The sequence below is a fragment of the Microtus ochrogaster genome, chromosome 22, assembly GCF_000317375.1.
Source record: "Microtus ochrogaster isolate Prairie Vole_2 chromosome 22, MicOch1.0, whole genome shotgun sequence".
Classification (NCBI taxonomy): Eukaryota; Metazoa; Chordata; class Mammalia; order Rodentia; family Cricetidae; genus Microtus; species Microtus ochrogaster.
Window position 1 is genome coordinate 2,206,375 of NC_022023.1, and position 5,251 is coordinate 2,211,625.

Here is a 5,251-nt window from a genome sequence, read left to right on the forward strand (position 1 = left end):
ATTCTGGCTATGACAAACAATGTTGCTATGAACATAGTTGAGCACATGTCCTTGTGGCACGATAGAGCATCTTTTGGATATATACCCAAAAGTGGTATTGCTGGGTCTTGAGGAAGGTTTTTCTCCTACTTTTCTGAGAAATCGCCACATTGACATCCAGAGGGGCTGTACCAGTTTGCATTCTCACCAGCAATGCAGAAGTGTTCCCTTTTCCCCACAACCCCTCCAGTATAAGTTGTCATCAGTGTTTTTGATCTTGGTTGTTCTTAGATGTCTCAATGTTCATTGCTGAAATTGGGTTTTTTATCTTTTCAAGAAGCTAATTTGAGCTTATTATTTGTGTATTTTAGCCTCAGTTCTGCTCTGATCTTTTTATTTCTTGTCTTCTACTAATTTTATGTTTGCTTTGTTAATGCTTTTCTAGTGTGTTAAGTTTCAACTAGTAGGTTTTTATTCTATTTTTTTAATGTGGCATTTCTTCCTATTAAATTCTCTTAGTACTGTTTTTGCTACACTTGTTGGTTTTGTTTTTATTTTTTCTTCTTAACTTTCCTCCTCTGGTTTCTTCAATAACTCATGCACTTAGTGGCATGCTGCTTAGTTTCCATGATTTGTATTTGTACAATTTCTAAAATTCCTCCTGCTAATTCCTGGTCTTAGTCTATTGATGTCAAGGAATATCTGAATTATGAATTCAATTTTAAAATTTTGTTAATACCTGTTTTGATCTAACTTTTATGAGCCAGCCATCCTGGAAAATGTTCTGTGTGTGGATGTATATGTGTATGTATGTATATAAATTATATAAATGTTCTGTGTGTATGTATGTGTGTATATATGTATATAAATTATATAAATGGTCTGTGTGTGGATGTATATGTCTACATATATGTATATAAATGTTGTGTGTGTGGATGTATGTGTCTACATATATGTATATAAATGTTATGCGTGTGGATATATATGTGTATGTATATAAATTATATAAATGGTCTGTGTGGATGTATGTGTATATGCATTATATAAGTTATATAAATGTCCTGTGTGTATGTATATGTGTATGTATGTATATAAATTATATGAGTGTTCTGTGTGGATGTATATGTATACGTATATGTATATAAGTGTTCTGTGTGTGGATGTATGTGTGGATGTATGTATATAAATTATATAAATGTCCTGTGTGTGGATGTGAGTATATTCAGTAGCTGTTGGGTATGATGATCTGCAACCCCTAGGTCTGTCTGGTCTATTACAGAGGTGTTGTATTGCCATCTGTCCTCTTTTACAACTAAGGTCTGCTTTTCGTAATTCATTGCTCCAGCACTGGGTACATATACATTTATGATTACACCCCCTCTTCTTGAATTGATCCACTTGTTGTTAAACAGTGACTTTCTTTTCAGTTAGTTTGTTTAAGTAGTCTGTGTTATATACTGCATAATATATACATATATATAATATATACATCTATACATAATCACTCTCCTTTTGGTTCCATTTTCATGGTAAGTCTTTTTCCATCCCTTCTCCTTCTAGTAAAGAGAATTCTCATAGGCAGTGTATCATTTGGTATGGTTTTTAAAAAAATCTATTTTTCCAGGGGCCGGAGAGACTGCTCTGTGGCTAAGAGAACCAGCTGGTCTTCCAGAGCGCCTTGTTTGAGTCCCAGCACCCGAATGGTGTGGTTCACACCATGATTCACAGCCATAGGTAACTCCAGTTCCAAGGATCTCATGTCCTCTCTGGCTCCCACAGGCAACAGGCATGCATGTGGTACACCTACCTACATGCAAGCAAAGCATCTGTACTCAAAAAATAAAAATTAAAAAAAATCTATTTAGCCAGTCTGTCTATTTTAATTGGGGATATTGATCCATTTTCATTCAAGGTCATCACTGATAAAGAAACATTTCTGTTGCTCTGTTAATTTTTCTGGTTTTGTTTTTTGTATCTCTGTTGTTCCTTTCTCGTCTTTGTGCTCCAGTAGGATCCTCTCTGTGCATTTACCCCCACTATGAGTTCTGTGCTCGCCTGTGATGGTTGCTATTCTTTCGCTTCTGCTGTAAGGCTAGTCTAGTAAGGATGACCTCCTGTGGGTTTTAGTCGTCCTGGGAAGCAGCTTCCATGCCTGTCCACTGTGGATGCTTTGGCAGAGTGCCTTGTAGCTTCATTGCCTGTAATCTACATTTGCAAAGACATCGGCTATCTCTGCCTGGGATTGTAACCCTAGCTAGATACAGCTCCTTTAGGCAGGAATATTGGTATCCAAGGGCTAAACAAGTTGACTTAAAGGTTCTTCCATGCTAACCTGCTCAGACAACAGGAGGCTAAGTTGAGAACAGGATGTTCAACTGCTTCTCAAAAACTGCAAGGGGCTGGAGTGTTAGACACGCCATTCAGGAAGGTCTTCTTGGTTACCCTCTGAGGTCTCTGGTGAACAGGGCCACTTGGGTGCTTTCAGGACAGCAGAGGGTACCATGTGACTATCTGCTGAGGGTTTCTATGGGGGTCCAAATGCCTGTTGTGGCTGTGGGTGGAGCAGGTGGAGCTGTGCTGCAGCTGCGTGGATGCTGCATGGGTCTATAGGGCCAAGGACTTGGAGTGGTCCTGTGCAGCAACAACTTGAGTGGGAGGAAAGCATGGTGCAGTCTGGGCTCTTTGGGGGAAATACGGCAGTGTGAACCCCTGGTAGCTCCTCAGCGGGCACAAGACCTGATGAGGCCGCAGGGTTCTGCAGAACTGAGTACTTTCGTGTCTGGAGCAGGAATGAGAGCTGCCACCTGATTACCTTAGCCAAGTCAACGGCCTCAGTTCAGCCCTAGGACACACATGACGGAAAACAAGAACCGCTCATGTCTTTTGCATGTTTGGGGGCATGCATGCTCACAGCCAACACATATAATAAATAAGGTAAAATGCAATGAATTTTTAGACTTAAGAAAGGGAAATTAGAAAAGACATCGCAATGAATGAAAATGAACCCGCAATGTCTCCGTCTCTTCCCAGTACCATGAAAGAACATTGCTAGCTAGAAGTACATACACCACAGAGGCTTACCTTTCTTAGCTTTAGGGGCTACGCTGGCAGGGGTGAGCGGCACATCTGGCTTCTGGGGAGAGACCTGTGTTTCAAAGCTGGTACCTTCTGTTACGTTCTCCAGATGAAATAAGTCTGTATTTGCAGGAGTGGGGGGAACAGAAAGACAAAAAAAAAGTATGAGGGCATTTGGCTTCCTTTCTAAGAGCATCAGAGCCTCCCATGAGGGTGCAGGGCTCAGGTTTAACCTCTTCCCCAAGGGCTGGCTTCTGAACGCGACCACGCATGTAGGTTCCGACACACCAGTTTTAAAGGGTTGCTCACACTCAGACTCTAGCAACCATAGGATGGGACTGTGGGGACCATGGAAACAGTATTTTAAAAGACTGTAGGAAAAGAAGTCTCCAGGTGACAACTTCAGCCACCACCTTACGAAGTTAGAAAAGGAAGAGCTGATCAAACTGAAAGCAGGAGAAAGGAAATTGTGAGGATAAGAGAAAAACCAAAACCCCAAACCCAAAGCCAAGCCTTTGACAGGACCCCAAAACCAGACTAAATTCTAACTAGGCTGATAAGAATAAACAAAACCAAAAAGGCATAACATACCACATTGGGAATAAGCTGGTGGAAATCAGAATAGATAGGACAGATATTAAAAGAGAATACGTGATGGGGAACCTTGTTAGCCAATCACCTTTAAGAGGTGGGGCCCAGGGTAAAACCTATGCACCTCCAGGTGATCTCTCTCCCTGCACCTTTTCCCATGGGACATTGCTGTGCTTGGATTTCTCATTTCCTGTTTTGTGAGTTTTCCCCTTATAATAAAATATAATTGTTTTGTCCTTAGATAGCCTGGTTATTTCAACAAATAAGAACTGAGCACAGTGGCAAATTACTGTAACCCCAGCACTCAGGAAGCAAAGGCAGGAGGATAGTGAGTTTGAGCCCATCTTGGGCTACATAGTGAGACCCTGTGTCAAAAATTAAACTAAATTTAAAAATAAAAGAACTCAGAAAATGTAAATATAAAAAAGGAGACTAAAACATACTATGCTAATAAATCTGAGTTTTTGGAGTAGATTTTTTTTTTTTTTTTTTTTTTTTGGTTTTTCGAGGCAGGGTTTCTCTGTGGCTTTGGAGCCTGTCCTGGAACTAGCTCTGTAGACCAGGCTGGTCTCGAACTCACAGAGATCCACCTGCCTCTGCCTCCCGAGTGCTGGGATTAAAGGCATGCGCCACCACCGCCCGGCTGGAGTAGATTTTTAAAATGTCCTTGAAAGAGATAATTCCACTACTTCCCACGAAGAAAAGGCCAGGTATGGACGACTTCAAGGGAGGGAGGAGAGGGCATTTTAAGCAGCCAACACTGCTATGCTATGAAAACAAAGAAACTACAGGAGAAACACAAAAGTATACTGCTCATGAAAACAGACACAAAACCTTAGAGAAATTCTATCAAATGAAAATCCACAGACACCAGGTGCAGTCTGTTCCAAAGACACAGGCCATTTCAACATTGGAAAATCAATGTAAGCCACTAAAAGAGAAAGCATTTAAAAAGGAAACCCTCACGATCGTGGCAGTAGCTTCAGAAGAAGCAGTGAAGAATACAAAGTACGTTCTTAAATGTTTTTTTGAGACATCAGCCACAGGAAAGCAGTTTTTGCAGCCCGGTAAGGGGTATTTATGGAGGAACTTCAAGTAATATAGTGCAAATGTTTTTCTATTGGCATGGACATCCAGTCTCGCCGCTCACACGTTACTTCAGGTCTAGCCAATGTGATAAGACAAGAACAAGAAATCAAAGGTACCCAGAGAGGAAGAAGGAAAATTTTACAGAAGGCATGGCCACATGTGTTGGAAACTAGACCTTAAAATAAACTCACTGGAACTCATAAGTTAACATCATAAGATTTCAGGATATGAGGCCAATGCGAATCAAATGCACTTCTAGATATTCAACAATAAATTGGAGATTACAATTTTAAAATAGCATCTTTAGTAGCATAAAATGTAAACTTTTAGAGCTAAATCCTATAGTTATGTAAGGGGCACATCACAAAGTTTTGCTGAAAAGGATTTCAGAATGTCTAAGCACAGGAAGAGATGCATGTTCAGAACGTCTAAGCACGGGAAGAGATGCGTGATCAGAACGTCTAAGCACGGGAAGAGATGCGTGATCAGAACGTCTAAGCACGGGAAGAGATGCGTG